Below are 26826 nucleotides of genomic sequence, written 5' to 3'. Positions count from 1 at the left end.
AAGTTCTCCTTTACCTTTTATTCTTCTTTCTGGGAGATTTCCTCATTTGTTTGCCATCCTTTCACTGGATTTTTAAATTTTTTGTGATCATACTTTTTATTTCTATGAGGTCTTTCTTGTTTTCTGAGGTTCCTTTTTGTTTTATTTTATTTTTGTTACATAGCTTTAATATCTTCTTTTATTCGTTGAGGATATTAATAATAATTTTTGGATGTTGTATTCACCCTACATTAACTCTGTTTTCTTCAAAAATTTTCTTCTCTTCATGCTGATAGCTTCTTTTTACATTGGAGGCTGTTCAAATGTCTGATGATCCAGTAATATTTAAGAGAGAGGCCCCAAAAGGCTGAATGGAAGCTCGGTGTGCATGTCTGTGACTTATGCTTCACTGTGGGGTCCTGGTTTGTTTTATTGAAAAAACCCTAAACTTTAGCATTTTCTGTTTAGTTTTCTCAGAGAAGAATCCTCCACTTTCCTTAAGAGTTCTACATCTATCTTTTTTCTGAGGCTGAATAATAATAATTATTATTTTGGAGACAGAGTCTTGCTCTGTCCCCCAGGCTGGAGTGCAGGGGAGTGATCTCGGCTCACTGCAACCTTCACCTCCTGGGTTCAAGTGATTCTCCTGCCTCAGCCTCCCGAGTAGCTGGGATTACAGGCATGTGCCACCACGCCTGACTAATTTTTGTATTTTTAGTAGAGACAGGGTTTCGCCATGTTGGCCAGGCTGGTCTCGAACTCCTGACCTCAGGTGATCCAACCGCCTCAGCCTCCCAAAGTGCTGGGATTACAGGTGTCAGCCACCTCTCTGTGCCCTGAGGCTGAATTATTATTATTCAGTGGATAGGCTTTCATTTGCTTTCTCTGCTTTTAGTAGAGGGTCTCACAATCAAACCCAGCTGCGGTTGTATTTTCCAGTTCTCTCTGGTGTAGCTTTTTTAGAAACTAAATCTCCAGTCTCATAGCTGTGTGTGGCACATGGGAGTAGTCAGAGGTCGTCAGAATGGGGGTCTAATTACTCTCTAGAAAGGATTCTTCCTGTTTTTGGCTCCTCCTCACACCCTCACCTTCAGCAATACCTGATGCCTCCAGTTCCCGAGCTTTTCTGGAACTCTGTGGGGTGACCCCACCTCTTTTTGTTTGCTGCTTCCTCCTTAACACATTTAATTTCCGGATTTCTCTACTCTGCCTGTATTCAGCTCACTTCGCAGCTTCCAAAAAGGTTGTCATCTGTCTCTTTTATTGTCATCTCCTGTTTTCTTTCTTTTCTTTCTTTTTTTTTTTCTTCCTGATGTATGTCTTTTATTTCCTTGACTTTCATCTTAGTGGGAGTTTCTGGAGAGAGCTGGGCTAAAAGTATGTGTCCAGCTCACCATAGGGACCTGGAAGTTGCTTATTCTGTTTTGCTTTACAACAATAGAAAAGTTAACATATTCGTGTATTTCTTCAGAATTTTTAAACGATGTTGTTCTTAGTTCCTCTTACTTCTAAAGGACTTTTAAGAGTTTTTTTTAGGTATTTCATCTTTCCCAATTCTCTGTCTGTGACCAGGGGTGAACTGGTAATTTTACATCTTTTTTTCAAGCATTCCAAGTAGAGGAGGCACCCCCTGTGACTTCCAGTGGCATTCTGCAGCAATTAAGTTGCATTCATTCAGCTCATCATTTACCTTCCAGCCATCAACTCCTTTCAAAATATCCCTTTGATTGTCAGTAACTACTGACGTGAAGCCGTGGGTTTCTTCCAGGAACAATGCTCTTCTCTGTAGCCTGTGTTCTCCCAGTTTTCTGGGAAGCCCTGAGACTTGTCATTCTCCTAGCAGCTCAGATGTCATTCTCCTCAAACACCCAGAGTTCATTTAGCACCAACGAGGTGCTCAGTCTGGGATTTCTGAGGGACTGTCATTGGGGAGAGGCTGTTGCTAATGAGGTGCAAATTGGCAGCAGCTGGGGAGGAGCTGCTCTCTCCCTCTAGGGCTGGGCCCCAGGGGAGGAGGGGAGGGTTGCTCTGACATTTTCAGAGGAGGTTGGTGAGGGGCCAAAACTAGAGACTCCTCACCCTTTAGCAAGTCCTGATGCCTGGCGGGGGGGAGGCCCTTGCGTCTTGCTGGGAGGCTGGTCTGGTCTCACACAGCCCCACCTCCAGAGTTGCTGCCAGCTGGCTAATTTCTCGGCTGCCTTTTCTGGCTGGCTTTACTTGCAAGCAGGAGAGGCCATGATCAGACACGGGGTTTTCCCAGACGTTGGAGAGACAGCTAAGAAGACCCACAGCCCCCAGAGACACTGTCCTTGGGATTGGTGTTCTAGAAGGTTATGAGGTTGGGGTTTGGTGGTGGAAGAGGGGTTACTGTAGCAACTGTTGAAACAAGAGACCCATCCATCTCCCCCCAGCATTTGCCCGCCTGTTTTACATGGAAGGGCCTCTTATGCATTAAACTGTTCACCTGAGTGCTCCCACCAGCTGCGCTTCTCTGCTTCTGCAAGGTGCAGCGCTCTCACAACCATTTTCATCTGCAAGGGTCTCTGCCAGAGCTGTGGCAGAGTTTTCTGTGGGATGAATCAGAAACTATGTTCTGATGAAGAGAAAATGGAGAGCAGTGGGTGGGTGTGGAGTGTCAGTAGGTAGTTAAGTGGCTCTTTGTCTCCTGGTCTGTCTGACAAAGTGTGCTGATTGGGGCCTCCTGCTGTGAGATTCGTTTGGGTGATCTTGAACAAATCTCTTAATTTCTCTGACTTTAGCATCCTTCATCTTTTTTCTCTTTATCTCATTTTTTCTAACTTTTTAAGGAGCACACTGAGCGCTAGCCTAGATGCAAGGATGAATGAAATGAATAAAATGCAGTCCCTGTCCTCACAGAACTCACCTTCTGGTGGAAGAAGGTGGACATATGAATAACATAGACTTACACATGATGAGAAATGCACTATGTCGAAGGCACGCAAGAAGTGTCATGGGATGATGAAGGAAGGGGCAACGATGCTCTCTGAGAGGGTCAGAGAATGCCCTACAGCGGTAGTGACATTTGAACTAGTTGTTGAAGACTGATTCTGTAGGGGGACAAGGAATAGTAATGGAGGTTTGAAAAAACATGGTGTATTCTAGAAAAGGCAAGTTGTTTGTTGACACTAGCATGCATGTGCAGGATGAACTGGCAGGCTGTGGGGCTGGCAGTGGACTAGGTCAGATGATGTAGAGTGCTTGCCATACAATGAGTTTGGATCTCACCTTCTTGGGGATGGGGAGTTGTGCTGGGCTGTGCAGAGAACCATGATCAAATATTTGCTAAATGAGTAGGCTGGGCCATATGATCATTTAAGAGCCCTTGTAGTCTGGCTGGGCGCGGTGGCTCACGCCTGTAATCCCAGCACTTTGGGAGGCCGAGACGGGCAGATCACAAGGTCAGGAGATCAAGACCATCCTGGCTAACACGGTGAAACCCCGTCTCTACTAAAAATACAAAAAATTAGCTGGGCGTGGTGGCGGGCGCCTGTATTCCCAGCTACTCAGGAGGATGAGGCAGGAGAATGGCATGAACCTGGGAGGTGGAGCTTGCGGTGAGCCGAGATGGCGCCACTGCCCTCCAGCCTGGGTGACAGAGCGAGACTCTGTCTCAAAAAAAAAAAAAAAAAAAAAAAAAAAAATTCCCTTGTAGTCTGAAGTTCTTGGATTTTCTGTGTGGGTACAAAGCTGTGGGTCTGGGAACACAGCTTCGTTGAGGAGTGTTATCTGGTGTAACGTCTGTGAGTAGGTGTTTAAATGTGGGCTGTACTCAATAGCTATATTAAGAGGTAGCATCAAGCAGGGAGTGGAGCACCAGGTTCCCAGTTAAGCTGGAGTTTAAATATGCAAGTCTTGTTTCAGCCTTTGATCGTGCTTTTGACCATGGCTAAAGCACTTAATCTGTCGAAGAGCCTTAGGATCATCACCTGTAAAATGGAAATTTCCACTTCTGTGCAGTTGGGAGGGCTTTTTGTAGAAGCTTTATTTGATAATGATTTTTCTGTTGCTTAGGTCATTTGAGGGGAAAAACATTATTTTAAAGTTTAACGTTATTTCTGATTGTCTTAGGAACTATCAACATACATGGAAATAGAAATTATCTATGTATTGATTTGTGTGTAATACACTTATGCTGAGTTTTTCCTGAGTTTTCGATCCATAGATAGATAGGAATCTGGTGGGAGTTGGAAATATGGGCAAAAAATGGTGGGAGGGCCAGGCGCGGTGGCTCACGCCTGTAATCCCAGCACTTTGGGAGGCTGAGGCAGGTGGATCACCTGAGGTCTGGAGTTCAAGACCAGCTGACCAACATGGTGAAACCCCGTCACTACCAAAAATACAAAAAATTAGCCGGGCATGGTGGCGCATGCCTATAGTCCCAGCTACTTGGGAGGCTGAGGTAGGAGAATCCCAGCTACTTGGGAGGCTTGAACCTGGGAGTCGGAGGTTGCAGTGAGCTGAGATTGCGCCATGCACTCCAGCCTGGGCAAAAATAGCAAAACTCCGTCTCAAAAAACAAAAAAAAAAAATTGTGGGAGATGGGAATATGTGCCAAAAACGGTGTGACAGGAGCTCAGTTCATGAACGTACAGATACACAAAGCTTAATGGTCCACTTGAGCCATCTGAGGAGCGCACTTGTGTGGTTGATGACACATTTCTGGACTCCTAAATATTAGTTTATGCTTATTGAACTTTTGACCTAGAGGATTATTATGGAATGGAATCACATGATGAGCAGTTTGGACCAACTTCAGGGCAATTCTAAATCTCTGAGTTGCTTGTTTGCTTTCGGGTTGGGTATATTTCCTTCAATTTTGTCTTAGAAGGTTTTTAGCTTGGTAGCCTGCCATCTTCTCAAAATATTCCCAGTTAGCTCATCTTTGTAACCAAATGGAATAAACGGTTTCTATATGATTCTCATGCTGTAAGACAATGTCATTGATAGTGTGTAGCCAAGTAATGGTGAAGCCAATAAGAATATTCAAAATATGGAGCAACTGGTACTGGTTGTGGATGACTGATAAGTTCGTACTAGTATATAGTGTCTGATGTTAGCCCCTGCTGTGGCTAAGAAGGCCTGGGACACACATGCATAGGAATAAAACAGATGTGACATATTAAAGACTGCGTAAGAAAGGGTAAGAAAGGCATGAGAAGGTACCTTTTAGCATTGGCCTCACTCAGATACAGTTTGCATTCTCTACATTCGTAGGACTCTTATCATTGAAATAATCCACTGGTATCTGCAGATTGATTTTCCAGTAGGAGTGATGGTCAGTGTGACCTACCAAATATCCTCACATCTGGTCTGCAAGGGCTTTATTAATGACTAGTGAAATTATGACCATGGTCTGTGACTATAGGACTGTATTGGGGGAAGGTGAGTCACAATTCGACAGCAACAGTCTTTACTTGTTCTATACACATAAGAAAAGTACTCATTGAAGAGTATGTTTTCCTGATTCTGAACTCAAATAAACACTTTGTTGTTACTGAATGTATGTCACTTATCACCTTTAGTATTATTTGAGAGTTATAGGTATATATATCTTGTGGCCTCTAAATAATTGTAAAATCCTGAGGGCAAAGTAGTTAATTCATTCAATAAATATTTATTAAGCACCGAGTATGTGTCAAGCACCTACTGTGTGTTATAGACACTGAATACAAATGAATTAGACAATGAGACACTTTGAATTGATGACACTTTGAATCGAATTGATAAAAGGATGATGGGGAATTGCTCAGTTGAAGAGGGGTGGGAAGGGTCTTCTACAAAGGTCAAGAGGTCAGCATAAGCAAAGGTATGGCCATGGGAAATGACTTGGCTGATTAGGAAATAAAAAGCAAGTTGGTAACCGAGAAATATAACATGATCAGTTGGGTCAAGAAGTGAGACGAGAATGATAACAGTGTTTATCACTTAAATTGTCACTTCAGTGTTGCTATTCAGTGAGGGAGATTTTGTCATAACTCCCGGGATGCTACTGGCATCTAGTGGTTAGAGGTCAGGCTGCTGATAAACATCCTACAATGCACAGGATGGCCCCTCACAACAAAGAACTCTCTGGTCCAAAGTGTCAGTAGTGCCAAGGTCGAGACTCCCTTCTTCGGATCTTTTTACATTTGGATTGCATCATTCAGGTCTTAACTCAAAAGTTCCTTCTTCAGCAGCTTCCTTACTCATCACCTATTTTTGTCATATAAAAATTTGCCTCTCCTTCTCTGTCACTCTCTATTACAAAACAATGTTTTTTGTCTTTATACCTTTTGATACCATCTAATGTTATATTATGCATTTGTTTATTTTTATTATCTGTCTCTCCTCTTTTAAAATATAAGCACCACAAGGTCTTTGATTGGTTCACTGCTGTATCTCTAGAACTTAGAATAGTGTGAGGCACATCGGAAAATGCGTGGAAAAGTTCAATATATGGGCGTTCTGAGTGGAAGAATGTGGTAAGTTGGACATAGATTCTGAGTTGCTGGAATAATCATAGTAGTTAACATTCATTTTTACCATTGATACTAGGCCCTGTTCCAAGCATTTTGCATGTATTAACTCAATCCCCAAAACAACCTCAGGGGGTAGGTATATGATTATTTCCATTCTACATATGAACCAACTGAGAAAGAGAGTTATTTTCCCAAGATGTACATCTAGCAAGGGGCAGTGTTCAAGAGGTAAATTGCCCAAGGTGATCTTGTGTGTTTATTCACACATGCTTTTTGTGGCTATTAGTCTGAGAATGCTATGGGGAGTTGGGGGTTAAGTGACTTGGGAATTGGATTTGAGGGGTTTCAAACAATGCATCCAAAACATAGATGGACGGGAAATATAATGAACTAAATGTTGGTCATATCGCACTCAAAGGACCTGTGAGCCATCAAGGTGAAGGCTAACGTGAAAAGGATTCTCTCATTCAAGAGAATGGTCTCAGATGAAGTGTGGAATTTGTAATGGGAACTGAAATCAGGAGAGCAGACTTGATTATTTAGGGACAGGTTGATGATGGGAACAGACCCAGGGAAGACCCTGACATCACAAATATATAAGGGCCTATAATATAATATATAAGGGTACCCATAATGAAAATAGAAAGAGCAGTAGAGTCACATTTCAAGTTCTGTTTTGGGCACAAGCTTCTGTCTAAAGTCTCTTTTCTCCCTTGTAGAACTAATCTTTTCTCTCTCTGTTCTACCTACAGTATTTTATATTTTCAATGTATTAAGTGACATAAGAGAGGTGTTAGGTAATAGCTAGTACTATGAGTGTCACCTAAGCCCGTAAACTTCCACAGGCCTAGATCTTCATCTTTGTTCATATCCATGTCCCTAGCGTGAACATCCATAGCTGACATCTAGTTGGCTTTCAATATTAATAAATAGATGATGTTGAATATGTGAATTAGAAAATGTTTATTGGGGAATAAATGTATCATTTCATTAGAAAATTTGTTTGTAACCCACATCAAAAGAAGAAGAAATGTGTAGATCAGTGAACTTTTCTGTTGTTTTTTCTATTTCAAAATACACTCAACCCCCGACTTCTTAGGCAAGCCATTTAGCTAATTTCTGAAAGGGAGCAGCTAATCCAGCACCAAAGCCTGTGCAGAAGCTGGGCCAGCAACTCAAATAAGATGATTTTCTGAGAATGACCAGCTATGTTGGCTTCACATATGGAAGACGAGTCTCTGAATTCTCCCTCCTCTCGGGTGGCACATGGTGTCTTCTCTTTCTAGCTGCTCCAGGACGAAGGAGGGGGGGTGAATTTTTAAAAGATTCAGGAGAAGGAATTCAGATTCTAGAAATATCCAAGAAAAGTAATAATAAAACCAGTAATTCTACTTTTATGAAGCAAAGGTCAATATTATTTAGTTTTTTTTTTTATTTTTTCCTGGGAAGAAAAAAGAGAGCCGATCTTTTGGGTAATTATTGATATTTCCATGTTTTCAGCAGGATTCAAGTTAGCCAAGGAGAAGCATAATCTTTCATTATCCAAACTGGAGATGTCTTGAGTAATCCAGTGGCAGGAATTGCTGCTGAAGGAGTGTATTTTCTTTTAGTTCATCTGCCTTTTTGACCTAAAACCAGCGTACCATTTTTTTTGTTTTAAAATATATGTGATATACATACATGGTTTGTCTACCTCTGGAATATTTATAGGCTCCTATTCCTTTCTATACTTGTTCTCTAGCAGGGGTGCTTATAACATTTAATAATACTTACAGAGTCTGTTTCTTAGTCTCATTTCAAACCTCAATGTTTGTGCCAGGTTGTTTGGAGCAGCTCAAGTCTCTGAGGTTATTTTCCCAAGATGTACATCTAGCAAGGGGCAGTGTTCAAGAGGTATAATACCCAAGGTGATCTTGTGTATTTATTCACACATGCCTTTCGTGGCTACTAGTCTGAGAATGCTATGGGGAGTGGGGGATTAGGGGCCTTGGGAATTGGATTTGAGGGGTTTCAAACAATGCACCCCAAAACATAGATGGGTGGGAAAAATAATGAACTAAATGTTGGTCATTTAGTTCATTATTAGCCTCAGAGAAGCTAGAAGCTGTTAAAATATTCAAGACTATGAGAGATTCAACCCTTCGAAGAGAAGAGGAGTTGATGATGGAATTTGAATCGTTTTTTGGCATTTCTTTACTTTACAAGAACACATGACGGTGTTCCATTCCAGTGCAGAGGAGCTGTTCTTAACTCTTAAACAGAGAGCCCTGCTGTTAGAGAAAAGGCTTCGTGAAGGCTCCTGTGCGTGGGGTCATCCTACTCTCCGGGTGGCTTCCTCCCCTCATTCCTCACCTTCATCCATCACTGTACTTGCACATCCATCCTTTCATTCTGCTCTGGAGATCCTTTGGAAAGGGAGAATAGAAAGGACAAACCATTGATCGATAGAGGCAGTAAAGCTGTCCTTTGGGGTTTCACAATATGTCCTGTACTATTTTTGTGTTTAGCAAAAATCCATTTTGCCTCATTATGAGCCTGTTTTCCCTTGGGCTTTCACTTCTGAGATTATTTCAAGGGAAATTATGTCTATATATTAGTCTCATTTGCCCACATCTCACTCAATAACTATTAGCATTATTAGATATCCTGAACCAGGAAGTTGCATTTTGCCAGCACTAAATGCAGCTTGAAATTCAAAGATTCAATTTGGAGAAAAATCACTACATTTGAGTGGGTTAAAATCTTGCCAAAAATGCATTTTTCCATCTGTCTCATGGCAAAAGCTCTTTTAAGATTTGAAATTTATAGCTAAGGACTTCCAGTCATCTTTGCAAAGTGGTCTGGAACTAGAGAATATGATAAGACTGGAGGTACTTGGGAGCATTCCTCTGAGGTGGAGGAAGGAGTTGACATCAGTTTCTTTCTGTTTTAAGTTTATTGAATGGTAGGCATCCTCAGTATCAAATGCTGTGAAGTCAGCACCAACACGCTCAACACCCAAGGGGGTGGTTCACAAAGTGCATCCATAGCCCTGCCACACACAGTGTGACATGACTGAAAGTGATGATCGTGGTCACTTTCATTCTTTCTTCCTGACCTGAATCTGCCTGGGAATATGAACATTGGGTTCATCCTTACTGACCTACTCTAATACATACAAAGAAGGCTGTCAGCTTGCCAAACCCAAACAAGAAATCAGAGGCCAAGTCAGGAGTTGGGTTTTCAGCCTCTTCACTGATGTGACCCAGGAGAAGTGATGCTCCCGAGAGTGACTGTCTGCACTTTGTCTTAGCAGTGCCGATGAGACCAGTGAGCACTGGCGCCATCACCAGTGAGCACTGTAGCTGGTCCCCCTAAGTCTGTTCCTGTGTGGGTGGACCCTGCCTCTTAGGGTTGTTCCTGGTCTATTTACTTTCTTTAAACAGAGGAGCTCCCTTCCTTCTGGTTGCATATCAACTTTTGTCCCTGGCATACTTTCTCAGGGTCATTATTTGGGGCTCTGCTCTATTGACTTCTTGACCATTTCTGCTGTTCTCGCAACTGATGCTTTCTGTACTTCGGTTCATTGTGCAGCAATGATTTGAGAGGTTCAGTCTTCTCTTTTACACATATAAGACATCCTGTATTGTTATTGCCTCAAATATGACTATATACCTAATTAGTATCACACAAAGGCGCAACATAGCTTAGTGGGTAGAACACAGGCTTTAAAAGTCAACCTTCTTGGGACTAAATATTTACCACTTTCCAGGTCTGTGGAGTCAGGCAAGTGATTTAAAATCTCTTGGCCTCAATTTCCTTCTTTGTAAAATAGAGATATTAGTATAATCTGTCACATAGGGTTATTGTGAGTGATGATTAAATGAATTAATATATGGAAAGGGCTTGGAATACTGCCACTTATGCATTAAGATATCAAATTTTAGTTACAGTGATGATGCTAGGGGCTCAGCATAAGGACCTCAAAATTGCACCTGAAAGGGCAGGGTTTCTTCATCAGTCATCCTGCCTTGGCACCTTACTGTCCTCTAAGACTCTGGGGAAATATAAAACAAAACTAATTAAGAGGTTGAGTGTAAGCTTTGCTACAGTTAAATGCCTCCTGTCTTTATAGGATATAGAACCTAGATGATGATGATGATGATAGTCAACATTTATTGAGCAATTACCATGTACCAGGCCTGTCCTAAGCCAAATATGTAATCATATTTATTCCTCATAAAAACCATATGATGAGAAGCTTATCTCTGTTTTTTAGCTGAGGAAACTGCAACTCAAAGACTTGGAGCTAGATTTACACCCAGGTCTAACTATGAATAATCATTGTGAACTTTCTCCTTTACACTAGACTGGTTCTCCTCAAAACAGGAAGCCTGAGGGAATGGAAAGTGAAGGGCATCTCCCTGGGATCTAGTCCTATGAGATGTTGGACTTTGAGCAAGCTACGCAACTTCCCCAAAGTTCAGAATTTTAATCTGTAAACTAAGATAACAGCTACTTCACAGGTTGTTGTGAGGGAGACAAAACAAGCTAAAATATATAACAAAGCAGGCAAAGATGTATACTTCAAGAGTCACTACCTACCTAGGCTGGGGCAATTAGAAATTCTAAATATATGTACATAAGTATTTAGCACAGATGATAAAGGACGGGCAATTCATTCTGAGATTAGGCTATAGTTCTTCAGTATGGAATCAGAGCTCAATTATCTTTAACCATTGTGATTTGGGGAATAGTTTTGGTCCTAATTGGGTGTACATGATGCCTTTGTCTTCAGAAGTCTGATCAATCAGGGGATGCTGCACCACAACCCTTATACTACGTTTTAGTGTTTCTCAATGTCGAGACTTCTGTAACAGATTTCAGTTCTTTCTGATGGCTTTGAAAAATGCTAGTAATTCTCTGTCTTTCTAACGGAGTATTTTGTGTTTGTTTTCTCCTGAGGTCAGAAAATTACTTTGGGGAAGTTGACTTTTGTGAGCTGTGAGTATGGTGTGTGTGTGTGTGTGTGTGTGTGTGTGTGTGAGAGAGAGAGAGAGAGAGAGGGAGAGAGAGAGAGAGAGAGAAAGAGAGAGAGACAGAGAGAATTAAATCTGTATTGTTAGTTCTTGGTTAGAATAGAGCTTAATGGATCTTCCCATTTGTGAAAACCCCATAACTCTTCCTGTGTAATATCATTAAAGAGCCTCCTGACAGCAGTAGGTAAGGAGTAGCTCTGGGGTGTTACTTTTTAATCACTTTAAGCCCATTTTCGTGTGTTATTACAGAACCATCCCTCTTCTTTATCACTGCATCTTCCAATAGCACACCATTGCTCCAGGACCAGAATTCAGCAACAATTTTAGTTTTTCTGTTGACAATAAATATGTTAGCCTGACTGATCAAGGCTGATGCATGAGCTTGATCTTTGGGATTATTTCCATTCTACATCTGAGTACATACGTAGAATGTACTACATAAGATAGAGCCAGTTCTGCCAACTGTCTGTGGTTGTCATAGGTATGCTTCATCAAATATTCTGGCGCATGGTAGGTGTACTTCCTGGCTTTGTATATTTGAGTGGGGCCACCTAACCAGTTCTGGCAATATGTTGTGATTGGAAGTGATGTGTATCACTTGTGGGATGGAATGTTTATTTGCCACAAATAAATAACTAAAAAAAAAACTTCTCCAGGGATCTCTTTTCCTTCTGCCACAGTTACATCTTCTTGATTGTCAGCCTGGGTCCAGAAAGCCCCAGCCAATTCTTTACAGACAGGCAGTGCTAGATAGACATAAACTGCTGTTATTTTAACAAGTGAGATATGTCTTATGTTCCTACAGTATAACCTACTTCTTCTCGACTAACACAATGATTCATAGTCAGGGACATGTGCTTTTTGGTGAGCAGTCAAGGTGTGACCTTGATGTCCCTTGTTTTCTCTGCTTTGCCTTTACTGTGAAGTCTGTCTAGCAGTCTGAGAAAATTTAAGACCCTAATAATAGATGTCTTGGGGCAATGAAACTTAGTACCTTTCATAGTTTCGTTTTCTTTTCCTTAATTTTTTTTTCTGTATTTCCTTGTACCAGCCATTAATGTTTTGCCTGTCACATAGCAGCCACTCAATAAGTGAGTGATGAATGAATTTGTACAGAAATCCATTGATTGGTAGGGAACAATTAGCATTAGCATTATAGAAGTGTTTTGATTCTCCCTGAACTTATTGTTGTCAATTACTCTTTTACTCAATTCAACCCTAAGTCATACTATTTTCTATTTCCAGGGCTGCCCTGATGAAAGGTAGCTTTGGCCTATCAATAGGTGCATTAGCCTCTCTGAGACAGCAGCACAGGGGACCTCAGCCTTCTACTGCCTACACTTAGCAAACAGAAATATATGAGGCTCTTGGCTGTGAAAGCAGAAGAACCTCTTACTCCTGCACCATTTTATGGCCAAGGCCGTAGCAAACTGCTGCTGACTCCGGAGAATTTTTTCACCTTTTTTTTTTTAACTTATGTGGATTTTTTTTTTTCCAACTGGGTTTTGCGCTGTTGCTCAGGCGAGAGTGCAATGGTGCGATCATGGCTCACTGCGGCCTCGACCTCCTCAGCTCAAGTTATCCTCTCACCTCAGCCTCTTGAGTAGCTGGAACCACAGGCACACATCCTCATGCCTGGCTAATTTTTGTATTTTTTATAGAGACAGGGTTTTGCCATGTTGCCCAGGCTGGTCTTGAACTGAGCTTAAGCAATCTGCCTTCCTTGGCGTCCAAGAAAGCTGGGATTACAGGCATGAGCCACAGCACCTGGCTTGTAGTTTTAACTAAACTAAAACTTCTCTGACCCTGGAGAATTTCCCTTTCTCTAAACTTACGCATACCAGGACATGCCTAAAGTGTCTATTTTATGATAAAGTGATGAGAAGGAAAGAGACAAGGGTTAGGACAGCCCGAGACTGCAGGCTGATGCCCGGTGGCAAAATACTAGTCTCTTAAACACTAGGCACATATCCTGCCCAATTAGCGATCTCCCTGGAATCAATTCCTTCTCTCCATTCCTCCTGTCATTGCTTCAGATCAGGCTTTCAAATCTGTTGATTACACTATTAAATTAGAACTGTGCCCGAGACATCAATGAGTATGAGCTATTATTATCATTATTATTGCTATTCTGTAGCCTCCTGTTCCCGTCTCCAGTTTTTCTTCATTCCAATCCATACTGTGTATCTTTTAAAAATAGATCAGATTCTGTCATTTCCCTGTTTATAAAGCTCTCTTGCCTCCACTGCCTAGAGGATAAAGCCCTAAAGTCTGAGCTCATTGTACCTCTTCAGCCATGTTCTCACTCATGTTAGCTGTATCTGAATCATCAAGGAAGCTTGTCAAACTCTCTGTGCCCCAATTCTTTTCTCCAAGAGATTCTGGGAAGCTTTTGGGTGATGGGGAAGGGAGATATGACATATTCCTGGGGGGTGTGGAGTTTGAGAAAGCTCCCCCAGTGATTCTGAGGCCACTTCTTCCTTACTTAGCCATCCCCACGTCCACAGCTAGAACCTCTAATGTTGCCATGTGTAATGTTGGTTCCAGCCACGCCAGGCTTCTGGAGCTCCTTAGTCTCACCGTGATCTTTGACATTCTCATGGTTTGCAGGTGTATTCTCATCACTCTTTATGTTCTTCTTCCTTTTTCTGCTCGGGTCTCTCCCATGGTTTTTTAGTATTTCATTTAAATGTTAGTTCTTAGGCCTTTCCTGATATTCCCAGATGACTGTCTCTCTCCTCTTATGGCATGTTGCGTTGACCTACATTATTATCCTTGTTATATTGCAGCCTCATTATTTGTGCCTGCTACTGCCTGGACAGTGGGGGCTAGGGGAGGCAGGTGCCTGGTTCTGTAATCTTCTGCCAGATTTGAACCGAGTTTGGTGCATAGTAGGCACTTAATGAGAAGGACACTTTATGAGGCAGCACTGTGTGATGGTTGAGTCTGGGCTTAGGAGTCTTCCCTTTTGGGGTTCTTGTGACAAGTAAATGAAATACTGTAAACAAGGCACTTAGCCTAGTGTCTGGCTCTTAATAAATGCACAATAAATGGCACCTACCATTTTTATGAAATAAATATTTGATGATTAAGTCTGTATTTATAAGATTAATAAGTCTCTCATTTATATACTAATTTCCAGAATGCATAGATTTTTCATCCAGATAGTTTATATACCAGCAAAATGGGAAATAGCAACACCTGACTTTTTTACTGGAAAAATATTGGTTGCTGTGGAGATTATCTACTACGTTGTCCTTACTCTCAAAGAGATTACAGTTAAAACACACCAATATCAACATGAACAACTAGGAAATAGCAATGAGCCAATCACAGCAGAGATCTTAATTGGCTTCATAACAAAGTGTGGTCTGTAAGCCAATGGGAATGAAAGGAGAATCAATAAATCCCAAGAGACGAGAGTTGCCTTTTTGCGGGACACAGTCATACACACACCTATATTCGCTCTGGAGGAAAAATGGTGGCAAGAGGGTGTATGACTTGATGAGTGGGGGAGACATGGTCAAGGGGACAGGCAGGCAGGTGAGAATCTGGGCTGACTCTGGGTTGGTCCTAGTGTTAGGGCCATGCCACTCAAAGTGTGTTTATGGACAGTAGCAGCAGCAGCGGCACCTGGGAGCCTGCTGGAAATGCAGAATCTCAGGCTGGCCCCATTATTTTTTCCAGTTTCTAGTTTCAGGGCTTGCCTGATGGGAGACAGCCTTGGCCTATCAATAGCTGCAGTGGCTTCTCTGAAAGAGCAGCACAGAGAACACGGATGGACTATAATCTGCATTTTAACAGGGTCCCCAGATGATTTGTGAGCACGTGAAAGTTTGAGAAGTGCTGGCCCAGGGATGTGCAGTGACTTGGATGGGCCCTATTTAGGGCTCTCCTGTGAGCTGCTGGAACAAAATAGAGGGTCCTTAAAAGCATATGCACTTCCACTGTAGGCTTAAAACTGCAGAAACAAGGTAGCTCATGCATAAATGTAATAATTCTTTGTTCCAAATGTACCTAGATGTCATTATGACAAAACATAAAATCCATTTGGAACTGTTACTGATTCCTAGCAGCTTTTTGCCATTAGACATTTTCCAGGCATCCAAACCTAAAATAACATGGATCTTGGGTGAAGGTTTTTGAAATGCCTTATATTAAAAAGTCCTTGTATTTGAAAACCAGTAAAGAAGTATTTGGGAACCATTATACATTCTTTCAGTACTGCATATGCAGAATATTTTGGGTCTTCACAGATAGACTTGTGACGCAAAAGTAAAATAAACTATCTCGTAATCACACAGAACAGATCACTGACATATATGTCAAGCTGTTGCAGTGACCCAGGATTGAAAGTTTAGCATAGTTCTTAAATGTGTGCCTCATACTGCATCAGCTCCTTATTTCGAGGGCTCATAGTGGATGAAGCAATTACCTGGATGGTCCTGTTTCTTGCCCTTTCCCTGGTCTTCTGCCATTTAGGTTGGTGGTGATGGTAGGGAAATGGGGGTGGCAAAAGGGCCCTTTATGGATTTTATACAGTTCTTATTCCACTTCTTGGTGGGTCACTGGCCTGGTTGCTGTCATGCATGGTGGGGAGGTGGGCAGATGAGAAGCCCAGTTCTATTGCCAATCTCAGTCCTGAGCATAGAAGCAAAGGTTCAGGCTGGGCGCAGTGGCTCACGCCTGTAATCCCAGCACTTTGGGAGGCCGAGGTGGGCGGATCACGAGGTCAGGAGATCGAGAGCATCCTGGCTAACACGGTGAAACCCCGTCTCTATTAAAAATACAAAAAACTAGCCGGGCGTGTTGGCAGGTGCCTGTACTCCCAGCTACTCAGGAGGATGAGGCAGGAGAATGGCGTGAACCCGGGAGGCGGAGCTTGCAGTGAGCCAAGATCGCACCACTGCACTTCAGCCTGGGTGACAGAGCGAGACTCCGTCTCAGAAAAAAAAAAAGAAGCAAAGGTTCAGATTCTGATATTTTGTTTCCAATCATGTAGCATTGACACTGGAATCAGCTAGACCTGCATTCAAATCCTGACTCCATCACTTAAGCTGTTGTGTAACTTTGGGCTGGTTACCTCACTAACCTCTCTCGGACCTCTCTCAGTTTCTTCATTTGCAAAGTGGGGAATAACAACACCTGACTTAGATGCAACGCAAGTTGCAAGTCATTCAGCATTTACTCATGATCAGTGAGAGTCACTGATATCTCCGTTGTTCTCGTTTCCCCTGCCTTCTAAAGCCATCAGGTGGGGACCTTCATCTACCAAACAGACGCTAAAGAAGGATGGGCACGGTGAGTGGAAAAAGGAGGTTGAAGAGTTGTTTTTGTTCCCAAGTGTTTCATAATAAATGAGGTTGAGAAGAGAAAATAAAATACCCTGTCCCCTTGCTCTTATCTGGCTCAAATACAGCCTGTATTATTTAGTGTCAAAGAAATTATCTTCTCATGCTTTGTTCGGACCACTCCAACTCATGGCCACAGTTCTGACACTGGCTTAGCCTTGGCTGACCTGTATGAAGTCAAATAAGTTCCTTCACCTTTCTTAACCTCAGTTTCTTTATCTTGAAAATGAGAGCATGAACCTTTGTGATCTCTAAGGTATTTCCAATTATTCAGTTCTAAGAGATTATGCCCATCTGAGAACAAGTGGAATTAATGTTATGAAGGGTGCCTTCAAAGGAGAAATGCTTGAGATGGGAGCAAGAATAGATGCAAATCATGCCTGTTTTTGAGCTTGGGAAAGCTTTCATATGGCAGGGTTTTATATTCATCTGCCTAGTTGCATGCTTATGCACTGCTCTTGTTTGGCCTTGAAGAACATGGTTTTTTCCATTGTTTCTGGTGGAGATAATCACAATGACTATGTCACGTCTGCTTGGGAAACCAACCACGGCTGCTGATCTTTGGATCCTTGTCTGGGAAGCTCTCAAGCCAGCAGTAGTTTGCCTCAACCATTCAGGGGTAGCTCCTCTCTGGCCAGGACCTTGTTATGCCCTCCCCGCAGACAGCGTAAGGGATGGTAGGCATTCTTTCTCCATTAGCTCCCTCGCCAGAATCAGCACTGGTGATTGTCAGGCAGGTAAGGAGAACACTGTCGTGCTCAATGGAGATGTCAGACTAATGTGAGTCAGCTCTAGCTTCCCTCAAGCACAGCTGGAAGACAAAGAAACGGATTTACTGGAGATGTGCACAAACTAGTGCCTATTATGTTAAAAAACATAAATAAAACGAGGGAGAAGGCATACAGAGAGAAATTATCTTTTAAAAACATCTTGGCAAAATAGCACTCAGTACACATCAGTACAATAGTGGAGTCATCCATGTGTGTCAACCTGTAGTTCTTAATGACAGGGATGTATAAACAAGTAGGTAATAAGCAGCCCAGCTGCTTCTGGGGTTTCTCTTAACTTACTTTCTTTGAAAATGAGTTGGTGGAAATACAGCTGAAAACACAGACTCAGAAAATGAATGAGTCATTTGAGTTGAACATAAAAAAGGAGACCTGGATGAGGATTTAGAGAGAAGATCCATTCAACTCCGTAAGCCTACAAAGTAAGATTAGACTAAATAGATAGAAATTTTACTCTACTCCCAAAGGATAAACATCATTTTCCATTTCTTTTTGTAGACAGGCAACGCTCTGCTGTGAATCATGGTTTTAATGCAGACTTCTTTACAGAAAAAGAAATATATCCATTTCCTTTCCTTTCCTGTGCCCATCCAAGCTTGTTATCGAGAGGAGTGCCTCTGTACCCTCTGTCAGCTAGAATCAATGTTAAACACTGAGCACACAAACACCAAAAACGTTTACATCTTTTTATTTTTCTTCAAAGACTTCAAAACTGCCTTGCCTTTATTCTTACAGATAATTTTTAATAGCTGGTCTAGTTGTATTTGTGTTAAATGGAGGCACAGGGGTCAAAGAGACTTATTAAAAGGACGGAATGAGTGAAGGATTTCTCTTCTGAAGAAGAAACAGGGCATCGAGCCAATAATTAAATCTTATTGAAGCAGAGAAAACTAGCCTATATTTATATGCCTAGAATGTTCTGAGTGCTTTCTTGTAGGATCTCTTTTCAATAATTGTAAAGTGGTAATTTTCTTCATTTTCCTGAAGAGAAAACTGATGCTCAGAGAGGCTAAATAACTCTGCCCAAGCTCACATATCCAGTAGAGAGGGGGAAGAGATGGAAGTCCAAAGTCAATGCCACACTGCTTCCTATTTAACAATATCAAACTCAGGCATCAAGCTCCTGCTCTATGCCAGGCGTTTGCTGGGTACTGGAGATGTGAAGAGAGAGTGGTCTAAGTGCTTACTGTTGAGTGCTTCCCAAAGCATGTGCTCAGTGTTTGCTGGTTGTCACTTACTGTCACAAAGGAGCTCCCTCAGTCTAGCCTCGGAGAAGATAATTGTGCAAAGTGGGCATGCTTGTTAGCTTATATTTTCAGATAATGAAAAACGCATGCCCGGACTATTTACCTCACAAATCTAAGATGATATAGTGAGCGGGTGTTAGGGATGGGACCTGGGCCAAATCCAAATAGGTTATGCATTTAGCCTTCAAATCCTTGCTGTGTTCCAATGTCCGTTTAAAGCTAGTTAAATTCTCCAGGATATTTGATACACACTTACTTAATATGTTACATCTGCAGAAATGGTTGTATTTTAATTGAAGCTCCTGGAAGTGAAACTGCGCTTTTGTAAGAAATTCTTAAGTAAGTGGAGGAAAACATTGTGCTCAGGAAAAGTTTTCCAGAGACTTCAAAATGACATGATATGTTAAGGCTGTGTCCAGTCAAGATGCCTGTATATAAATGTGGAAGGTGCATTATCTTAGTAGACATCATAAAGAAAAATAGCATCAAAAAGAAAGAAAATATCATACAGCTAAACAGGTGATCTAAATAATATACATAACTTAGAAAATGTGAAATCAGTGGATAGGATTCATATGAGGATCTTTTTAACATGCTTCCTATATCAGAATCAAAAATACAGTTCCAGTCTCATTACTTTCTTGTTTGAAAACCTTTTTTGGCTCTTTGTTACTGACTCTGTAATTTGTCTAAACTGTATACCGGAATGTAAGGCCTCTGAAGAGTGATCACAGCCCCCTTTTTCAAACTTACCTCCATCTTCTCTACAACCCAGTAAAACTGGTCTCCTCACTGTGTCCTGAATTTCCTTGTTTTGTCTCACCTGCGTTCTTCTCTCAGCTTGCACCCCTCCATCCCTTCTCTCCAAATGTAGAAACCTTTAATCGCTCACTTACTTCTCCAGGATGCATTTATGGATCTTTCCTTAATGCAAGCGACCTGCCCTGGCCTTTCCTCTGGATTCCCTTTTGTAGTGTTAATATTTGCATAGTGATTTTTATTTTGCTTTGCTTTGTATTCATTATTTTTAGTGCTTGTCTTATTTTACCTCCTAAACTATAATTTTCTTGAGAGTTTTTCTCATCTAATTTTTTTGTCTTTGTAGCATTTGGCATAGTGCTTCATGAATTGTATTAATGAACGTCAGTAGGTATTAGTTAAATAAAATTCAATTAAATAAAGGCCAGAGTAAGATGTGCAGTTGGAACAGCCAGGTGTTAGATTTTCTCTGACTCAGAGATGAACAGCTTCCCAGCAAGGGAAGAAGTTCGAGGAGAGAGGCCGGTAGGAGAGGAAGCCACTTCTATAATTTGGCACTAATAAGAAATTTACTCTGGAAAATCTCAGTTTTTCACAAACCATCTTTCACTTTTCTCATGATGGAGAATATCCCTTTATTAGTCAGGACCTTCTGCAGATTAATGGGCAAGTCTCATGTCCTTATAAAGCCATAACCCTATTTATGACATTACAACTGGTTACTTAGTGATAATTATAATGTCACAAATAGAGGATTATTATGATTTGAGGTGCAAAACAGCTGTAACAAAGAAAGTCAGCAATAAGTGGACATGATGTAGTAAATTTGCAGCTGGAAAAGAATAATTCCCAGAAAGATATTAAAAATCATTTTAATAGTTTTGGGGGAACAGGTGGTTTTAGGTTACATGGATACATTCTTGAGTAGCGATTTCTGAGATTTTGGTGCACCTGTCACCCAAGCAGTGTACACTGTACCCAGTGTGTAGTCTTTCATCCCTCATCCACCTCCCACCCTTCCCTGTGAGTCCCCAAAGTTCATATATTATTCTTATGTCTTTGCCTCCTCATAGCTTAGCTTCCACTTAGAGAACATACAGTATTTGGTTTTCCAATCCTGAGTTACTTCACGTAGAATAATGGCCTCCAGCTCCAACCAGGTTGCTGCAAATGCCATTGTTTCATTCCTTTTTGTGGCTGAGTAGTATTCCATGCTGTAATTATACCACATTTTCTTTATCCACTCATTGGTTGATGGGCATTTAGGCCCATTTTATATTTTTGCAATTGCGAATTGTGCTGCTATAAACACGTGCGTGCTCGTGTCTTCCAAAAATGCATTTTCTTGCATAAAGTTTTCCACTAAGTGATGGGGCGGGGGGCACATGCTAAAGTTGAAGCTTTTGCCAAGGAGAGAGAGCTGAGGGCTGCAGTTCTTTTGGAGGATGCTTTTCCCAGCCACAGACCCATATTGATTTCTTCCAGAACATTTACTAATCCTCTCTCCCCTGCTCTCACCCCCAGTGGGTGCAAGCCTGTGCATATAAACACACTCCCTTGTTTCCCATTCAGGATATGGAATCTTACACATCATAAAAGAGACTGATCTCCATCCTGATTCATAGGACTGTCAGCAGATGGCAGAGAGAGTGATAATGCCACTTACTATCAGGTCACTCAGAATTATTATTTATTCTGTGGAGAGTGAGACTGAGGACTGAAACCTGATGTTTAATTTTTCAAAATCACATGGTTAGAAACTGGAGGGTCCCAAGCTTTCTGGTCCTACATCTAATGAACTAATGCTTTTGTTGTTTATTTTTGCACTATACTTTATAGCTATGTAATGATGTAAAGGACACAGTTGTTTTATGAAATCCATTTCCCCTTGCTCCTTCCTTTTGAAACCTTGATCTTTTTCTTCTCTTTCTAGCAGCTAATGAGATTCAGGAAAGCCGATCCCATTTCCAACTCCAGGGAGCAAGAAAGTATAATATTTGACCTTCCAGCCTCTTAGCATCAGCTGGTACTTCCTTCTCTTCTCTTCCTGAGCCATGAGTCATGCTTCATCAAAAGTTTCCCAGGCTCCTGAAGTGAAAATGACAAATCAGTGCATAAGAGTGATAGGAAGAGAAGTACAAGATTGTATTAGACAGTATAGAACAAAACACTTTGCAGAATGAAAAATTGCAGAGTGCTGACACTTGTTCTACAGAAAGGGCATCAGCACTTAGATCACTGTTGAACAACATTCATTTTGCGATGAATATTGTCTAAGGTGAGGCTGAAATTCTTTGCTTCAAATTCTACAAAATTCTTATTTTACAGAATGATGGATTATTTAGCTACCAAACTTTACTGAGTATATAGTTATTGAGGATCAACTGGGAGATGCATAATTGGGCATCATAGCATTGGATGGAGCATTGGGTGGGGGCAGAAAATGTTAAGGTCATACATGAAATATCAAAGTGCACAACCCAGGAATAGACTTTAATATCAACAAGGTTTGACTCAGCTGAATCTCTGTTTTGCCAGTCTTTTCTAGGTCTAGTTTTATACCTGTTAAACATGAACATTAAAACATTTCACTCTGTGTTAGTCAGTTCTTGCATTGCTGTAAAGAAAACCTGAGACTAGGTAATTTGTAAGAAAAGAGGTTTAATGGGCTCATGGTTCTGTAGCCTGTACAGAAAGCATAGCACTGGCATCTGCTTCTGATGAGGCCTGAGGAAGCTTCCAATCATGGCGGAAATCAAAAAGGGAGCAGGTGTCTCACATGGCAGGAGAAGGAGCAAAACTGAGAGTTGGGGGGAGGTAGCACACAGTTTTAAACAACCAGATCTCTTGAGAACTCACTCACTATCCTGAGGACAGCACCAAGCCATGAGGGATCTGCCCCCATGACCCAAACGCCTCCCACCAGGCCCCACCTCCAACACTGGGGATTACATTTCAACAGGATATTTGGGTGGGGACAAACATCCAAACCATATTACACTCCTTGCCTGTAACCAGTGAGAACCCACTTGGCTGGTATATCACTCCAGTTTGTTCTAAGGATGTAGTAGGTATTTGCCAATTCTGTTGAGCAACAATCTCAACTCCAACCTTGCCATATTCTATAGGGGGGAAATTGGAATCCCCAAATCTCTTGGGTACCTGAGATTTCTCATTCTCCTTAAAAGGTCCTGGTTGTCCTAAAGCAACCATGCCTCCTATCCCTGCCACTCCTGGTATTTGCTTCCTGTTTTATTTCTAACAGTTGTCTAGAGAGAACTGTACTGAAAAACTGAATCAGGTGATTTCTAATGCCATTAAATACTTAAAGTTAGCATAGAACTAATCATTATAGAAGAAGATTTCAAAAGCTTCAAATACATGGTTCATAATCTCATTGAATTAAAAAGCTGGCTAAAGATTCAAAATGGATGCACCTAATGGGACAGCAAACAATATCTAAGTTGTATGGGAGATGTTGTAATTAATCTCTCATTTAATCATCCTTTCATTCAAGCATTTCTTTGATTGGTAGAGGAGGCTGGCTGGCTTACATCAGAAGCAGATTTTGATCAGTTTTCCTTAGGAAAGCATGTGATTGACTTCTTAACCAATACATCCCAAAATGGATGAACCATAATATCAAAATAATCACTTTTAAAAGAGTAAATTCTAGGCAGAATAACTGTTCTCAGTATGTTCTTATGAGGAGTTGGACTGATTTTGTTAATAATGGCATTATGAGATACAATTTATATACCATAAAATTCATCCTTTTAAAGTGTACACTTTTGTATATTTTAGTGTGTTCAGAGTTTGACTATCATCACTACTTTCTTGGCAATCTTTTAATCATCCTCAGAAGAAATTGTGTACCCATTAATAGTCACTTCCCCGTTCCCCACAGTCCCTGGCAAACACTAATCTACTTTCTATCTGTTTATTGGCCTATTCTGGGCATGTCAAATAAGTGGAATTATGCAAATGTGAGTTTTTGTGACTGTCTTCTTTCATTTAACATAATAATTTCAAGGTTCATCTATGTTATCGGATGTATCAGGCCTTCCTTCCTTGTAATTGCTGGATATTATTCAATTGTATGAATATACCAGTACTGTGTTGAATAGAAGTGATGAAAGAAGACATCTTTTTTTCCTTATCTAAGAGAGAAAACATTCAGTCTTTTACTATTAAGTGTGATGTTGGCAGTGAGTTTTTTAAAAAAAATAGATGTCCTTTATTAGGTTGAGGATGTTCCCTTATATTCCTAGTTTTGTTGAGTGTTTTTTAATCATGGACAGATGTTGGGTTTTTAGAAAAATGCTATTTCTATGTCTATTGAGATGATCATGTGGGTTTGGTCACTTAGTCTATTAATATGGTGTATTATATTGATTGATTTTACTGTGCTAAACTAACCTTGCACTCCTAGGGTAAAATCTCCTTGATCATAGGTATAATCCTTTTTATATGTTGCTGGGTTGGGTTTGATAATATTTTGTTGAGGATTTTTGCATTGATATATTTAAAAGAGTCTGGACACAGTGGCTCATGCCTGTAATCACAGCACTTTGGGAGGCTGAAGTGGGTGGATTGCTTGAGCTCAGGAGTTCGAGAATAGCCTGAGCAACATGATAAAATACCCTCTCTACAAAAAGTACAAAAATTAGCTAGGCGTGATGGTGCACACCTGTGGCCAGCTACTCAGGAGGCTGAGGTGGGAAGATCACAGGAACCCAGGAAGTTGAGGCTGTAGTGAGCCATGATTGTGCCACTGCACTCCAGCCTGGGTGATGGACTGAGATCCTAACTCAAAAATAAAAAATAAAAATAAAAAAAGCAGATATCGGCCTGCTCTTTTCTTTTTTGCGATGCTTTTGTTTGGTTTTAAGATCATGATAATACTGGCCACGTAGAGTAGGTTGAAAGGTTTTCCTTCCTCTTTCAGTTCTCACAAGATTTTATGAATGATGGGTACGAATTCTTTAAATGATTGGTAGAATTCCCCAGTGGAGCCCTCTGGGTCTGGGCTTTCCATTGTGAGAACTTTTAAAATTACTAATCCAATCTCTTTGGTTATTATAGGTCTCTTCAAATTTTCTGTTTTTTTCTTTAGTCAGTCTCAGTAGTTTATGTCTTTATAGGAATTTTTAAATTTAATCTAGGTCATCTAATTAGTTGGCATATAGTTGTTTATAGTATTCCCTTATATTTCAGTAAGATCAGTACTGATGTTCCCCCATTTAGTAATTTGAGTCTTCCTTCTTTTTTTCTTGGTCAGCTTAGCTGAGTTTTTCAATTTTATTTATTACACTTTTCAAAGAATCAACTTTTGATTTTGCTGATTTTCTCTACTGTTTAAGTCCTCTCTATTTCATTTATTTAGGCTCTAAGTTTTATTATTTTCTTCCTTCTGTTTGCTTTTGGTTTAGTTTTTCTTTTTCTAGTTTCTTAAGGTGTGAGGATGTATTATTTGCTTGAAATCTTTATATTTTTTCTCCATTCTTTCATTACTGTCTTCTTTTGTGTTAAACATGTATTTCCTAATGTATCATTTTAATTATCTCTTCCACTTACTTTTGAGTTACTTTATTACTGCTTTTTTCTGAGGATTACATTTGAAATCCTAAAACAATCTAGTTCAGGTTAATATCAACTTAATTTTAATAGTTTTCAAAAACTTTGTTCATATACAGCTCTGTTTCCTTCTCTTTTGTGTAATTATTGTCATATCAATGACCTCTTTACACATTATAACTATATCAACATTATCTTATAATTATTGGTTTATGCTGTTTCCATTTAAATCTGATAGAAGAGTTATAAACAAAACTTATTAATACTGTCCTTCATATTTACCTATGTGGTTACCTTTATTGGTGGTCTTTATTTCTCCATGGATACTCAAGTTACTGTAAAGTGTTCCTTCATTTTAGCAGAAGGGCTCTTTTTAGTATTTCTGGTAGGATGGATCTTCTTATGATGGGTTCTCTCAGTGTTTGATTATCTGGGAATGTCTTAATTTCTCATAAAATTTGACGAATAGTTTTGCTAGATTTGGTCTTCTTGCTGACAGTCCCTTTCTACCAGCCTTTTAAATATGTCATTCCTTCTGACTCTGGCTTCCATGTTTTAGGATAAGTCAGCTGTTAGTGTTATTGAAGATTGCTGGCATGTTATTTTTCTCTTGCTGATCTCAAGATTCTGTCTGATTCGGTTTTTGACAGTTTAACTATATTAAATATATAGGTATGAATTTCTGAGTTTATCCTACTTGGAATTCATTGAGCTTCTTAGATGTATAGACTAATACTTTTTATTATTTAGGATATTTTCAGACTTTATTTTGTCAAATACACTCTCTGTCCCTTTCTTTCTTTTCTCTCCTTCTGGAACTCTCCTTGCATGTATGTTGGTATGCTGGCTCATGTCCCACAAGTCTCTGAGGCTTTGTTTATTTTCCTTCATTCTTTTCTGTTTCTCAAACTGGATGATCTCAATTGCCTTATTTCCAAGTTTGTTAATTCTTTCTTCTGTCCGCACAGTTGTGCTGTTGACCTCCTCCAGTGAATTTTTCATTTATGTTATTGCACTTTCGAACTCTAGAATTTCTATTTGGCTCTTTTTTAAATGATTTCTATTTCTGTTGAAATTGTCTATTTGGTGAGACATCATTCTCATATTTTCCTTTAACTCTCTAGGCAAGATGTACTTTAGTTCTTTGAACATACGTAAAGCTTTTTTTTTTTTTTAAATGGAGTTTTGCTCTGTCACCCAGGCTGGAGTGCAGTGGTGCAATCTTGGCTCACTGCAATCTCCATCTCCCGGGTTCAAGTGATTCTCCTGCCTCAGCCTCCTGAGTAGCTGGGATTACAGGCATCCACCACCATGCCCAGCTAATTTTTCATACCTTTTAGTAGAGATGGGGTTTTGCCATGTTGATCAGGCTGGTCTTGAACTCTTGACCTCAGGTGACCCACCCGCCTTGGCCTCCCAAAGCGCTGGGATTACAGGCGTGAGCCACCATGCCTGGCCTTAAAGCTTTTTATTTAAAACTTTGTGTAACCCCAATATCTAGGCTTTCTCAGAGGCAGTTTCTGTTGGCTGTTTTTCCTTCATGTGTATGGACCGTGCTTTCCTATTTTACTATGTATCTTATTTTTTGTTGTTGTTGAAAACTGGACTTTTAAAGTAATATAATAGAG

At 40.6% G+C, this 26826-nt stretch overlaps 1 protein-coding gene across 9 annotated transcripts in view; it reads left to right on the top strand.

Annotated features, from left to right (window-relative positions):
- The window catches only part of DGKI (diacylglycerol kinase iota), a 470612-nt gene that overhangs the window by 24123 nt on the left and 419663 nt on the right, over positions 1 to 26826 (top strand). The gene's annotated exons all lie outside the window — the stretch shown is intronic.

This window comes from Gorilla gorilla, chromosome 6 (assembly GCF_029281585.2).
Source record: "Gorilla gorilla gorilla isolate KB3781 chromosome 6, NHGRI_mGorGor1-v2.1_pri, whole genome shotgun sequence".
Taxonomy (NCBI): Eukaryota; Metazoa; Chordata; class Mammalia; order Primates; family Hominidae; genus Gorilla; species Gorilla gorilla.
Note: the sequence above shows the minus strand (reverse complement) of the source record. Positions and strands in the feature narration are given on the sequence as shown.